Source organism: Scatophagus argus, chromosome 2 (assembly GCF_020382885.2).
Source record: "Scatophagus argus isolate fScaArg1 chromosome 2, fScaArg1.pri, whole genome shotgun sequence".
NCBI classification, from domain to species: Eukaryota; Metazoa; Chordata; class Actinopteri; family Scatophagidae; genus Scatophagus; species Scatophagus argus.
Genome location: NC_058494.1, coordinates 3,241,241 through 3,257,809, shown reverse-complemented (window position 1 = coordinate 3,257,809; position 16,569 = coordinate 3,241,241).

Genomic DNA, 16,569 nt, shown 5'->3' with positions numbered 1-16,569 from the left:
AAGGGAGGAAGCTGGATAGACCTGGCAGACCTAAATGAACAGTGAGGGTCTGCTGGAAACGTCTGGCTGAGCACCCAGTCAGAATAGTCTTCAACTTCTGCCTAAGGCAGAGCTTCAACTGCATCCCGGGAGTGGTGGGGGACGTGGTGTTCCACCCTGCCATAGCAGAGGTGGCTGTTCGCAGCTGTGGTCGGACAGTCTCTGGTGCTAGTCACGGCAGCAATCCTCAGTTCTGCTGGTGGACACCAGGGGTGAAAGGTGCCATCAAGATGAATTAGTCCTATAGGGAATAGCTGGCTTGAGGGACTCCTAAGGCAGCTGACAGCTACCGGCAGGCCAAATGATGAGTGTTTACAGGCCATCCAGTCTCTCTATTGACGGAGTGAGGGCTTGGTTTGCATTACCGGCAACAAGTCAAAGTCGTTTCCATTCAGGGTTGGACTCATAATCTGTATGGACAGAATTTCTAGGCGCAGCCAAGTGGTGGAGGGTGTCGGGTTTGGTGACCTTAGGATTCCATCTTTGCTTTTTACGGATGATGTGTTCTATTGGCGTCATCGACCAGTGACCTCTCGTTCGCACTGGGAAAAGGATGGATTGCCCACTCCGGGTCAGAGGAGAGTTGCTGTGTAGGAGTTTAAGTGTCTCGGGGTCTTGTTCACAGGAGCGGGAGATTGACAGAGGAGCGTCTGCTGTGATGCAGACACTGTATCGGTCTGTCGTGGCGAAGAGAGAGTAGAGCCGAAAGGAGAACCTCTCAATTTACTGTTCAATCTATGTTCCAACCCACACCTATGGTCACGAGCTGTGGGTAGTGAACAAAAGAACAAGATCGTTGATGCAAGCAGCTGAAATTTAGTTTCCTCTGCAGGGTGGCCAGGCTCAGCCTTAGAAATGGAGTGAGAGGAGCTGGGAAATCTGGGAGGGGCTCAGAGCAGAGCGGCTGCTCCTTCACATCGAGAGTCAGTTGAGGTGGTTCAGGCACCTGGTTAGGACCCCTCATGGACCTCTCCCTGGGGAGTTGTTTTGGGCATGTCCATCTGGGAGGAGACCCCGGGCAAACCCAGAACATGATAGAGGGATTATATCTCCTGTCTGTCCTGGGAACACATTGGTATCCCCCCAGACAAGCTGGTGGAAGTGGCTGGGGAGAGGACAGTCTGGGCATCCCTGCTGAGACTGGTGCCCCTGCGACCCAGACTTGGATAAGCGGAGGAAGACAAGACGAGACGAGATGAGATGAGACAAGTATGCTAAAATGGTTAGACAGTACATACAGTATGGAAACATAACACCTGCTGAACATTAACCTGGTAACACTGTATTGAGAGCTTGTTGGCTTGCTGACTTTAGCATGCACCTTATGAGTACAGCCTCACAGAGCTGCTGGCATGGCTGTAGCTTCCTGTCTTGTTTAACCATCATTAACTCTTTTCCTGATATAGTAATTTTAGTAGTGTAGTTGTGGCAGTTATTTGGGTCATTTTGGAAAGCGCTGTCAAACAATGTTATCCAGCTAACAGGAATGTCATGTTGGAAGCTAATGAAAATCAACTTATTTAGCTTTTTAGTTACGAGGGCCTGTTTCCACGAAGGCTGGATGGATGCTTTTATCTTAAGCAGTGAGTATTCTCATTGCCTTAGTCACCTTATTGTTAAAAAACAAAAACAAACAAACAAAAAACAAACAAAGTTTACCTTGTTCTGCAGCTGGTAACTGGTAAAGCCTATCTAGACTATGATATGTGTTTCTATAGTAAATACACTACAACCTGCTTGCAAAATGTGTAATTCATTTCTTTACTGCAAAGCACCACAACATGTAACAAACACTGTAAAGATAGTATGTGAGAAATGAAATCCATGATGACACAACATCTCTGTCTAGTGAAAACTAACTTTGAGCTCCCATCCATCTCCCCAATCATGCATACGTTTAACTGCAAGCAAGATGGAATACAACTGTGCTGTAAATGTGATGGGTAATTGGTGCACCATTTTGTAACTGTATGAATTATTCATTTCTGGTTCTTGCTTCTCCAAGTTGTAGTTACCTCGTCTAAAATGGTACAAGGAGAGATTTATCACTTTGCCTACTGTCAAAAGAGAATATATTAAAGTGAGGCTTGTGGATCGCCTCTGTGATAAATGCCATATTTATAATGCCCTAGGAGAGATGATGGCAGCTGATAATTTGCCTTCTTGATATCTGCCCATATGCTGCCTTTGAGTCTGGTTTGCTCAGAGAAGAAATGTCTAAGAAAAAGGGAAAAGTCTACCAGCAGAACACGGGTGATTGTAAATGAATAATGGAGGTGAAATTCCACAAAGACAGGAGGATATATTGTTTAGGATCAGAACAGAGGAGGCAAGATGAATTTAGTGACTCAACAAAAAATCCAAAGAGAGGCACCAGACATTTATTAAGTCATTTGTACTTTCATTTGTCATTGCTGTCACACAGACATAGTCTTCTTGTTCACATAAAGGGCATGCAAGTTGAATTTGTGGTGGCTAATGAAGTTGAAGTTTGGTAGGAAATCAGAACTTGTGTTTTTTGTTGGGCTAAATTTAGTTTATTAAATTGGGAGGTGCATCTTTTTTTTCAGATGAGTGTTGCTTTTGTTTAAGCAGAGCCCTGCTGCAGTGTCTTGTAACTTCATAACCTTTAGATAGAGTTTAATAGCCGAAGTCTTTCAGATATGTCAAAGTGAATGTCACTGACCTGTTTATTTTTGACAGTGCTCTGGCCAGATGCCCTTTTATGTCCACTTATGGATAATCACAGTTCCGACTTTAAGACACACTTTTATTTTTCTGTTCATACTCTGACATTTAACCTATCACACTGACAAGCTCTCTATCTTTTTTTTCTTCACAGCAGAAAACATCCACTTTGTCAACTGAATAAAATTATTTCAAATTCAAAACTGCATTTAGCCATTTCTCCAGGTGAAACCAAGGGCAAATACATGGCTCTTGTATCTGCTAGTGCCCTTAGTGCACTGAGAGTGGTTAGGTTGCTGGGGTTTTAATTTTATATCTGGGTTCCGTTGTGCTTTCCCCTTTTTGTGTCCCCGTGTTTGGTTTTGTCTCTGTGTTTGCTGTGTGTGTGTGTGTGAGCAGAGCTGGACAGGCCTAACCAGATAAATTCATCTTCTCAATCAACTTCTCCCCATCTCTGCAGTATGTAGACTGGCTCATTCACTTCATCTCTGTAAAATCGTTGTAGTCAACTGTAAGGGACATTCTGTGCTGTTAAGAAAAGTTTCTTTCATACAAATAAGGACAATCTAGTCATAATATAAAAGCAACAGCAGAGACAGTAATAGAGGGACATGAGGAGGGGGAAAGACTGTTTAGGGACATAAGTCAGAGAAATTCTAATAGGACAAGAACTCACACTCTCAGAACCCCTGGTTATGTAAGGGATGCTCATAAAGTAATCTGAATGAATGGGGGCTTATGGAGCTGTTGCCCCAAAATGTAACTTTTATTGGGTAAAAAAATAATAATAATGACTCTACCAATTTTCATTATGTTTTTGGTATAAGTGGTAGAGACAATAGATAGGCCTTTATTTCCATTAAATTAACCCTAACCTCGCTAAAATCTACAATCTTAACTAGACTACCATTATTGGGAAGATAGTGTTGTCATGTTAAAGCTGTGACTGCTGTGACATCTTTATTTGTATGAAGTATCAAAAAAACTAAAGCTTACCAGAGCATGAGTAGTACTGCTGCATTCATCATCCACAGGAAGTGGGAAAGGGGTCCTCAAAGATATTGCTGACCATACTGTTTCCTGATTTATTTAGGATTACGAAAAAATCTGACGGTGTTGATGGAAACTGAGGACACAACTTTAATAAGCAAATTTTTATAGAAAATATTGTTTGAAGGGACAGTTACAGGCGCATGCACTTTCTAACTACAGAACATAAATTTTGTTGATTTGAAACTGTAAATATATTTGGAAATAATAACATGGGTATACTCAGTTCCTTCAGATTTTAGTTTGTATGTATATTATTGATTATAAACTTCTTGATAAAGATGATTTTTCTAAGTAGGACATGTTTTGTCCCAACTCTCAAGAATCAGTGATATATTTTCAAACAAAACATAAATTAATAAATTCAAACTCACTTCCCCATTTACCCATACTTGTTGTTTTTGGTTTTTTTTTTTTAAAAAAAAAAACCCTGATGATCTATATTGCTATTGTATGTACTATACCAGTTTCCCTTGCTTAGCACATTATTATTGACACTGCCATACAACTGCGAAGCAACTACTGGTAAAGGTAAAATATTAATGTACAATTATAGTGTACATGCATATTTGTTGAACTGGAAAGATTTTAATTTTCTGAATAATTTTGAACATGTATTCTGTTAACAGAACAGTAGTTGTCAGCAGTAGTAGATGGAAAAATATATTCAGATTGTAATCTACATACAATATATCATAGTTGTACCCACAGGCCTGTACACACATTGAACTGATTTGATGCTGAGAGGTTTGCAAACAGATAAACTTGTGGTAAGTGGGATGTGAGGATTAACATCTGTGCAGATGTGAAGAAAAAGGAAAGTACAAGACAACAGTTTTTTAAATTACAGATTAATTGTCAAATATGTAGAGAGTGTATAAATATTTATGTAATTTTGAAATAGGGTCTGCTCATCTGAATTACATGCAGGAATAATCTGATATTGTTCTAATTTACATAAATTTGTGTAAAATGTAGTTTAGAAAGTGATTAAAGTGATTCAATAATGTTTTAGTTAGTATGAGATCATGGTTCCATTTAAAAACGTACTTCTGTCGCGTTGTGTTACTATACCTTAAAACTGCACTCAGTTTGGCATGCCGACATGTGGGCAGCTGGATGTGCATTACAGTTCACCTGCTGCTGCACACGCACACTGACATGCACAGCATAGACACACAGAAACCACAATGTACGCATGCTTCTGTTGGGCTATGTTGCAACACTTTGGACTTGAAAAACATAAACTTTTTCACAATATTATTAATCTGAATAAATGCACAGCCATTTTTTGGTTGAAAACTGAAAATGAGATTTGACTGGGGCACAGCACATAAGTACTGGGGGCACAAAAGGGGTTTAGCGTTGCATATGCCTGGAACAATTGCCATCCCTTAGAGGTCTTATACAATGGAATCATTGTCCACTCTTAACTTTCCTGCTCAGCTGTGACTTATGCTAGCAAAATTCCAAGTCAGTAGTGGCAGTAGTAGTAATATAATTTGACACTATGTTTGACAACAAGACTATCTAACTATCCAGCAATGTCTTTGCCTCTAAATCAATCGCAAGGTTTTCAGCAACAAATGACAGTCCATGTGTACTGTTGTCACATCCTGAAGTAGTGAATTAAATAGTGAATGGGATGTGAGATGATCTCTTATGTGATCTGCAGAGTAAGCTCAGAGAGGCAGTGTAGTTAAAGCTTCATTTATAACACTGACATTCAAAATTTGAATCAACATTCAAATGTGGGCAACTTGTTTTTTTTCTTCTTTTTGCATGTGTATTCATTCTGTTTAAAACCTGGTATACCTGCATACCAATATTATTAGTCTTAAACAATTTGTAGAATTAAATTCGATAATTATATTCAATTCAATATCAAAACAATATGTTACGCCAAGAACTGAGTAGGATTTCAGCCTTCATATGAGTGTACACCTGACAAAAATGCAACACAACCTTGTATGACCCCACTTTCAGTCTTCTCTGCAAGTCGGTTAGCTTTGCACTTAGAATTTCATTTGCCAAGCCTGCCCTCGAAACTTTACACTCATGGAACTTTTCTTCTTCCATCTGTCATGAGCTGTTTTTTTATTGGTTGGCATTTTGAGAAGCAGACTTGTTCCTGAAGACTGCTTGTAATGCATCACTTTATGCTGGCAATCATGACATGCTTGTTTATTTGCAGGGTTTTCCTTTGGGATGATTTACAATGGCAGAGTTCAAAATGACCACTCACATAAATCATATTTTAGTGTAATGAAAACTCATTATGAAAGCCAATCACATTTAAGGCTGATAAGAGTGAAGTTTGTGGGTGAGGCTATCACATGGCAGGGGATACCTTTGCTTTGAGACACAGTATCAAATAGAGCACAGGAAGGTGTTCACTGTGTGAGAAAGAGAGCAGTGCTATGCTGGTCTGCTGGCTGTGTGTGTGATCAAGTGTTTTTGTTCATATCAGTCTGTTTCTCCATTGTTTCTCGTGTATCCTGATCTGAGTGATTCCCATTGCAAAGAGCTACATTTTTAATTCCGCAGTCCTTCTGAGGGGGATGAAGGAAAAGCAACATTGTTTCATTTTGCTGATGTGGAAGAGGCCTCGTTGGCTCACCTCCTACAACATTAATTAACACTATAGCTTCTGATGGATGACCTCAGCTTTAGCTACCTAGCTCCCATTTATCACAACACGTAGGAGGATGGAACTCCCGGTCTTTTATTTTACTTCCTTCTTTTGTACCAACAACACAAGCAAAATCATGTGTCTTTTTTGTTGTAATCGCCACACAGATGATTCACTGTCAAAATTTCAACAAAAACATTGTTGTTTAACATTTATGTGGCTTATCAGGAGACCTTTTATCCATTACTAACTATAAATCATTGTTCTTCTAAGTTAGAAATCCTGTCAAGCTAATGCATGTTCACTGTGTTCATATGTCACAGATGCATAGAAATATATGACAAGACATTACACAGAAAGGTGAGATTCATCATGACAGCACCCAACCACTGACAGTAATGGCAGAAAGTCAACTTTTGGATTTCATTTGGATACTTTTTTCTGTTGAATAACACATCAGTCCATATCTTCACATAATAATCAAACTGCAATGTTCACTTACTGGAGCAATTAACAGACTTGGAAGCATACTTTGATTATTACAGCCAGTGCAGAATGGATACAACCCCCAATACTCCACAGCGAGGCCCATCCCACCCAAACAAGCTAATAGGGTCAGTATCCTTACTTTCACCGATAATGGACTTGATTTACTGGTCACACTTTATGCTGAAATAATAGAGCTCCACTCAAGTCTGAAATTCATCCATAACTGCATAAAATTAGGAAAATGAAAATTCAGAAGAGTACAGCACCTTCAAAACTTACAACAAAACAATGTTAGGAGCCATGTTGGACATTCCTGTTGCATACAGTCTAGAACCTTGTGTGACAACTAGGCTGATAAACCCAAGACACTGGTCATACTATATAAACAAAAGTATTAGGACACCTTAACATTACACCAACAGGGATGAGTGGATGTGCCCATTCATGCAGTAGAGCAATTGTGAGGTCAGGCACTGAAGCCTAAAGTCAACTATCATTCATCTGAAAGCCTTAATTCTTTCACACCAAACCTGGAAAACAGTACAACCAGTTTTTACTGTTGCAGTGTATTGCACTCCAAGCCCATACTCTGAATTTCTTCTGGAATTTTCAGAGTTTCTATCGAGTCTAGTCCTTAAAACAAATAAAGTAATTATTATGGGTGATTTCAATATTCATGTGGACAATGATAATGATAGCCTTTGCGCAGCATTTATCTCTCTATTAGATACAATTGGTTTCTGTCAGTGTGTACATAAACCCACTCACTGTTTTAATCACACTCAGTATCTTGTGTCACTATTTTGACATATTACATTGAAACTGAACATTTAATAGTCTTTGAACAAAATCCTCTTTTATCTGACCATTGTTTAGTAACTTTTGAATTTGTATTACTTGACTACATACCACCAAGAAAAAACTATAACCTATACTACTTACTTGTCTGATAGTGCTGTGACTAAATTTAAAGAAGCGATTTTATTGTCATTTACTTCAGTATCATGTCCCGGTACCACAGAACATTACAATACTGAAGAAAAGTCTTATGTCAGTTGTAGTCCCTCTCAAATCGACCATTTTGTGGTCAGCTCAATAACGACAACAATCAACTCTATTGCCCCGCTTAAAAAGAAACACATAAAGCAAAAGAGACTACCGCCATGGTGTGATAATGAGGTTCACATATTAAAGCAAAATGCGCAAAAACTTGAAAGGAAATGGTATTCCTCCAAACTCACAGAATCTTGCTCAATCTGGTTTCTGTTCAGCACTGTAGCCAGGCTTACAGTGAGCCATAGTGCTATTGAGCCTTGTATCCCTGTAACCCTCAACAGCAATGACTTTATAACCTTTTTTAATGACAAGATTTTAATCATTAGAGGCAAAATTCAACACATACTGACCTCAGCTGCTACTGATCTACCTTCAAACACAGGAGTGTTAAAAACAGCAGTAGAAGCAAATAATTATCTTTACTACTTTCTCCATTGACCTCCATCAGCTAAATTCATTCATATTTTCATTGAAACCAACATGCATCTTAGACCTCATCCCAACTAAGTTGCTCAAAGAAGATCTGCCCTTACTTAGCAGCTGTCTATTAGACATAAGCAAGCTGTCTCTAATAACAGGCTGTGTGCCCCAGTCCTTTAAAGTAGCTGTAGTCAAACCTCTCCTTAAATAGCACACACCTGACACAGAGGTTATAAGCAACTATAGACCAATATCTAATCTTCCCATTCTCTCCAAGATCCTTGAGAGGACAGTCGCCAATCAGCTACGTGACTTTCTACATAGTAAGAGTTTATTTGAGGATTTTCAGTCTGGCTTTACAGTTCATTATAGCACAGGGACACATTGGTCAAAGTCACAAATGACCTTCTACTTACAAATGACACTATTGACCATTCTGTCTTATTACACAGATTTCAAGAGGAATTGGCATTAAAGGAACTGCATTTGTTTCAGTCCTATTTATCAGACCGATCTCAGTTTATTCATGTTAATGATGCATCGTCCATACTCACAAAAGTTAGTCATGGAGTTCCCCAAGGTTTTGGGCTGGGGCCAATACTATTCACCCTATATATGCTCTCCATCGTGATATTATTAGGAAACACTTCATACATTTTCACTGTTGGCAGATGACACACAATTGTACTTGTCAGTGAAACCAGATGAAACAAATCAGATTGCCAATGTTCAGGCACGTCTTAAAGACATAAAAACCTGGATGACAAAACTGAAGTTATTGTTCTGGATCTTAAACCCCTTAGAAACATATTATCCAATGATATAGCAACTTCAGGTGGCTTAACCTTAGCCTCAAGTTCCACTGTAATAAATCTAGGAGTTATTTTTTACCAAGACATGTCCTTTAACTCACACAAAACACATTTCAAAGACTGCATTCCTTCATCTCTGCATTATTACAAAAATTTGACACATTCAGAAAGATGCAGAAAAATTAGTCCATGCATTTATTGCTGCCAGGCTGGATTATTGTAACTCCCTTTTATCAGGTTGTCCCAATAAGTCTCTAAAGACTCTCCAGCTAATCCAGAACACTGCTGCATGGTTACTCACAAGAACCAACATTAGACATCATATTTCTCGCATACTGGCTTCCCTAAATTGGCTGCCTGTAAAATCCAGGATAGAGTTTAAAATTCTCCTCACATATAAAGCCCTGAACGGCCAGGCACCATCATACCTTAAAGAGTTGATAGTTCCCTATTATCCCACCAGAGCTTTACGTTCCCAAGATGCAGGGTTACTTGTGGTTCCTACAGTCTTCAAAAGTAGATCGGGAACCAGAGCCATTAGTTATCAAGCTCTTCTACTCTGGAACCCTGGATCTTTTTGGTCCGGAAAGCGGACACCCTCTCTACACTTAAGAGTAGACTTAAAACTTTCCTTTTTGATAAAACTTATAGTTAGTAATGCTGCTATAAGTTTAGACTTCCAGGGGATCTCCCACGATGCACTGAGCTCTCTCTTCCTCTCCCTCTCCATCTGCACACATTTATGTCCCATTAATGCATGTCACTAACTCATCTTCTTCCCTGAAGTCCTTGTGCTTTCTTGTCTCGCAGGTTCTCATGGATCGTGGTTGGACCTCCTGCTGCAGTCCTGCTTGAAACCTACTGCGATTACCACATAATTTATTTGAATTCTTTTACTACTATGTACAGCTACTACCATTTTTATTATTACTACTATTGTTTTCATAATCACCATAATAACTTCTGTATACTTCATCATTAATGTATAATGATGTATATATTATCTGTAGGGGGGCAGCCGTGGCCTAGAGGTTGGAGAAGCAACTTGTGATCGGAGGGTCACCGGTTCGATTCCCCCACCAGACGGGCAGGAAAAATTTGGGTGTGGTGGAGTGATTAATGCGAAAAATGCCCCCCCCCCTCCATTAGCCAGCTGATGTGCCCTTGAGCAAGGCACTTAAGCTCTCAATATGATCCCTGAGCGCTTGATGCAGCCCACTGCTCCTGTGTGTGTTTCACTGCATGTAATTTGCCGGGTGTTGCATGTGTGTGTTCAACTAAGGATGGGTCAAATGCAAATTATATAATATATATATAAATATAAATAAAAAAAATTGTAAAAATTATATATAAATATTGGAAGCATAGCATTGTCCAAAATGTCTTGGTATGCTGAAGCATTAAGACTTTCCTTCACTGGAAATAAGAGGCCTAGTCCAACCCCTGAAAAACAGACCCAGCCCAATACTTCTGTCTTGATGGTGTCTATGAATTGATTGATCCATTTGACATCCTGTTCAGTAAAGGTCCAAAGCTACAATTTTAATTAGCATTGTTCCAAATGCTAATGAGTTTCCATTTCAGTGATTTTTGAATAAGGTTTTCTTTCTACAGGAAGAGAACCATCCCAGCTCTCTTTAGCCACCTCCTCCTGTGCCAACTTCCCTTAACTCCCAGTTCAGATTATAAAGACTCTCACTGTGCAGTTTTTTCATAGAACAAGGAAAGCTACTCAGTGGGACATTCGTCATCATGAATAATGTGGAATAGACATTAGCTTTTAAAATATTATACCACATGAAAGCGAGGCCACTCATTTATGGAGTCTACGTGTAAGTTGTTCTCATCAAGAGAAACACACTTCCTGCAGAGCCTTGCTCTAACTAAGTGCCAGGATGTCAATCAAGAACTGAATTAACTGACATTTTGCTCAGCATGGTGTCTGTGCAAAATGTGTCTGAATTCATCACTTCGAGCTTATTTTCAGAGAATTCTGCAGATGGTGTTCAGAACTTTACAGTTAAAAATGACACAGTTGGAATGTTATGGAGTGTTCAAGTCTGCTTACCCCACATGGATCTGGAACTTGTACACAGTCTGTCCCCGCTGAAGTGTGAACGATGTAGGCTGGAGAGTGATGTGCAGGCTATATAGTTTTTTCCATCTTCTTTTTACTTCATGAGAAAATGCATAACAAGCGGGAGAATACAGTGGGTTCATACAAATAGTAAAAAATAACAGTAATAGTGCCTTAGATACATGACAGGGTGTAAGAGAAAAGTTTGTATGAACTGTCCCCTTAGTTGGAAATACTGCTTTTTCTACCTCAAAAATTCATTGTTTTCAGATTTCGTTACAGGAAAATCTATAAAAGCAATAAGAAATTAATTCAACTTTCAAATGCGTAGTGAACAGATATTATTTGAATAAACATGTCTATTACAGAACATATCAGAGATGACTGCAAATCACACATACTGTATGTTCAATAAACGGCATATTTTTAACTCTCTGAACCTGAACCTAAGACCTTTTTGTTTTTGCATGACTTTGTGTTTTGCCTTATAAAGTTGTCAGTTGTAATTTTGAATGACAATACAAGTCTATTCTATTCTGTTGTTCTATTTTTTTTAAATATCATCACATCCCAGAATCATCCCAACCGTAGTTAATTGTATATGTCACTCAGCAAAGACTTATCTATTACAAAAGGCAATATTAGCCCATAAAACAAACTAAAACTTGAATTTTTGCTTTTTTCATACAAAGCTTCTTTCTTCTTCTGTTGCTGAGAAATACAGATTCTTCTGGGCAATACCTGTGGAATTACTGTCAATGCATATCCCCAGACATTGCATTAATTCATGGTAGTTCATGTCACACACAAGTGCAACTGGCATGCCTTGCACCAAAATGGAGCATTTTACTTACAGAATATGTTCTATCTGTGTCCTACAGTCCCCTTTTTGGACTGGTTCTCTGTTTTAGTAGATGTGCAACCATACCTGTCCTCTGGTACTCTGGTTGAGCTAAAGCTTGTGATGACCCAAGTAAGGAAAGGAAGCCATCTCCCCATTGGTGTATTTATGATGATGAACATGTCTGGGTCAGTCATGGTGGAGATGTTAGTTAATGGGATTTTACTGTAAATCGATATGGATATACCCCTTTTTCTTTCATTATAGGTAGAAGAGCAAACTTGACTGAATTGTGGTGACTTACTACTGGTATATGTCTGGATTCAATTTATTTATGTGATTAAATATTTTATACCTTCTAGCTTGGGAGCCAGTCCCACATATATTACAGTTTAGGAATTTAAGTGAAGCACTGAATGAGGGTTATTGGTAATGTGCATCCTGATGTGTGTTTGACTTAAGTTGAGTTTGTGTGTGTGTGGTTTGTGAGCATGGAAGCAAGGACAAGTAATAATTACCCATGCTGTTGCTAGTTCTCACACAGCCAGTGTGTTGAGGGGGGGAATAACAAAAGCAACAACAACAATACAATAAACATGTAAATGAGCATGATGCAATAATATAATATAACAGTAACTGAATGTTAGATGTAAAGTTGTGGATGTGAGTGGTTTTCAAATTATAGTAGTTAGTTAATAGTTAAAGGAAATTGACACTGGAGGAAATGGCAACAGAGAGCTGGCATTGTTCTCTTCCTGTAGTAAGAAAACCTTATTCAAAAACTCACTGAAATGCAAACTCATTGACATGAACTTCAACAAAGGCCTTTTAGTCCAACATCAGTGCCTGACCTTACTCTATCTCTCTCTGAGAGAGAGAGCGATACTGCAAAGCCATTCTGAGTGAAAGTAGTAGTTTAGTAATCTGTGGTGTTTGGAGTGCACTGGGGATGTGTGCTTATTAAATGCATTCTGTGTTGAGCTCTGGGTGTCTTTTGAAACCAGTAAAATGAGTTTGATCCAGGTGAATTAAGATATGCATTACTTACTCAGTTTTTAATAATTTTGGTGTCTGTGTGGTTGAGTGCTGAATGGCGGTAGCTGGAGCAGAATGGGTCCCCTGTAATCTCTGAGGAGAAATGAGATGAGTGTTGATGAGGCATTTGGAGGATTTGTAGATAGGTCTTACTGAGGCAGCTCCAATGTCTGATTAAGTCAAAGGGGGCAGCTCCAAACAGATTGTTCACCTGTGATTCAAAAATAGCCACACACACTGCTGTTACTGTTGATGCAGGCTACCTTGCAAGTTTATTGATAAGTTTTTCTCAACTAGAAAGCCTCATAACACAGATTAAAATGGCCCACCCAAAACAAACAAATATTGTCCGGCTAAGAAGACTTGAGAAATGGAACATACTTTACAACTTAAAGGTATGAACTGCAACTTAAAATGAATAAAGTTATGGAGGAAAATAAAACAATAAGTGAAACTGGACTCATCTTTAAGGTGCATGCACAGTTGGACCTTGTCTATATAAAAGAAACAAATTCAGACAAGAGCTCTTTGCAACTCCTTACAATTTCCTTCTGAGTCACTCAATAATCATCAATCAAGTTTCCCCAGATGCATCACGTGGGCAGTAAAAACAATAAAGCACAGAGGCCACTAATTGCTATATTTGAATATTTCCAGCGGGAAAAACTTGTCTAAAGCAGAAGCAGGGAGCTTGTGAAGTTCACTGATGAGCAATTCTGCAGACATTTCCGTTATACCTGTTTTTCAACAAATTCTAATTAATTTGCTTTATCTTTGTCATATTATTGATGCATTTTATTTTCATATATTGACATGATTTCATTTGTGCTATTAAAATGAAAAGAGTGGTTTGATTATATTTAAGCATTAAATCCATCTATTGCAGGTTTGCTGATGTAGTAGAATTTTATCAGTTTAAGAGAGCTGGGCTGCTGCCATGGTTCGATGGTAGCTGACCCTCAGGAAAATGAAGTTCGGTCTTTTAATCAGAGCATTTGGATGACACCTTTAATGATTACCTGTTACTTCTGCCAATCTGAGATAGACTGAGCTGGCCCCAGAGATGCTGGAGGTGTGTCATTCTGATATTTGCATTTCAAGTCACAGAGTCTCGTTTATTGTCAAGAAGTTGAGACCATTCCAAAATCTTGACTGTATGCACGTAGCAGGAAGTGGTTAAGAGCCCACTGCTGCCTTCAGAATACCGACGCATTTAATGTGCTGATGCGAGAAGGCATTCTTCAGGAGTCTTACTTCTGTATGTATAAACTGTGTTGACCAATAAACTGCAGTTAATGAAGTCATAGCCATCCTGAGCACGTGATTCTTTGAATTTGAAAACCTGACTCTTAACTTCCAGCTGCTGACCAGCAAAGCTCACATTAGGAAGTGTAAATCCATTATGTTTATGTCAAATTCTGACCCAAATATTTGCATACATATTTGCACTATGGATGTCTGTTCTTCTAAAGAACTTATTTTATCCCTCCACATTGTCCACAGTGCTTATCCGAGCATTTAGCAATCCGGTGATGGGAGGTTTGTTTGTTTCTTTTCAAGTGGGGAATAGACTTGTTGTTGTACCTAGTGGTCACTGGTGAAAAAAAAAAATCCACTATGGCTGCAGCTCTCACTGACCCTGAAGTACCATTGAGCATTTTCTTCCCTCAGAGAGAACTTAATGAGTAGTGATGAGCAATTAATCAGATTTCCTTTCTGATGAGATACAGCACCTTTCTGCTCTTCTTCGGTCTGCTGCATAACCTCATCATATTCTGTTTTGTGATCAAGTCTCAAATTATCAAGTTTAAATATTGATCCTCAAAAAGAAAACAGTTAATTTCTCAACATTCTGTGGAGTAGTTTCACCAGACAAGAATGATGGAGCCAGATGATTCTGCAAATCCTAAGATTACATTCAGTGAATACTCTTTTCTACAGTATCCATAGGTAGATACACAGCCACTGTTATCCACATAAAGTGTAACAGAATGACCAACGCAAATAGAATAGAACTACTGCTAAAATCCCAGCACTTTCTTTGTTAACATTCTGCTTGTACTCATTAGGTTCTCATTACGGCTTTATGGTCCCTGTCACAAATGAAGCAGATATCTAATCATCATCAGTATTACTTCTACAGATACCACCTGCTGGGGGAAAATACAGATGATGTGTTTGCTCCAAACCAAAACTAGCCTGCTCAGTGATGTATGGTTACAGTACAAGATTCTGAATACCTACTGATTTATGCCACATATTAATCGTCAGTAATTACAAACCCACTGTACTGTAGAGTCTAGTTTCTGGTAATTTGGTGTGCTGCAGAGATAATTGGAATGTTCCATGAATGGGGGAAAAAAGTTGCTGTTGATTAGTTCAGTCAGGAACACTTGTCATGAAATTAAAATTATTACCATACAAACTATTATACAAGCCATTATTAAACAGAAGCGCACCAGAACCTACAGTTCCACAATGTTTTATCTGACTCATTGGTGAGCAGACTTAAAAGCACCCACGCACAAATATATGTACAGCATGCTGTTTCTTGATTTTTCAAGAAATACTCCACGCCAATATGTATAGTAACAACATGTACTCGTACCCTGTGTGTATAAAATTGTACCGACATGATGTGCTTTGAACTCAACAACTGGTATTAGCATCATTTTCCACAATACACACTCATTTTAACTGAAAATCAATGCCATCAAAAGTGCTATTGATCATTTTATGAGGCTGATATTTATGAGTTTAAATTCTCATGTTTAGTGGCAGTCACACCAACAGTGGCTGTTAACATGTGACAGAGCCTCTTTCTCAGCTGATGAAAGCATTTTTAACAGACAGTAGCTTGCATAACAGTTTTATACCATGAGCATTCAAAAAGATACCTGTTCTAAGATAAAGGTATCTCAAAGTTTGCCCATGAGACAGTCCATCAGACATCAGGCGAGAAATGTGTCTGTACTCTGCACAAGTAAAAACATTGCAAGCTCTGTTATTTAAGCATGGGCAGAGCCCTCAGAGCAGCTTTTTTTAAAAAAAAGAATTTAAGCAAAATGATTGTAGGCTCTCCTGATTAAGCAACTGTCCCACATACAGTTTGTTTAGCATATAGCAATAATGAGAAGCTCAAAAATTCTATACAATAATGAAAAATCAAAAAATATGATTACTGTTTCGTTGATTCAGCTGACAATCAATAAGCCTTTCTTAGTTTACAGTTTTTGTTGGCTGATTATCTGATTAATGAAAAATATTTTATGATGACGGGCGGCACGGTGGTGCAGTGGTTAGCACTGTCGCCTCATAGCAAGAGGGTTCCAGGTTCGAATCCCGGTCTGGGCCCTTCTGTGTGGAGTTTGCATGTTCTCCCTGTGTCTGCGTGGGTTTTCTCCAGGTACTCCGGCTTCCTCCCACAATA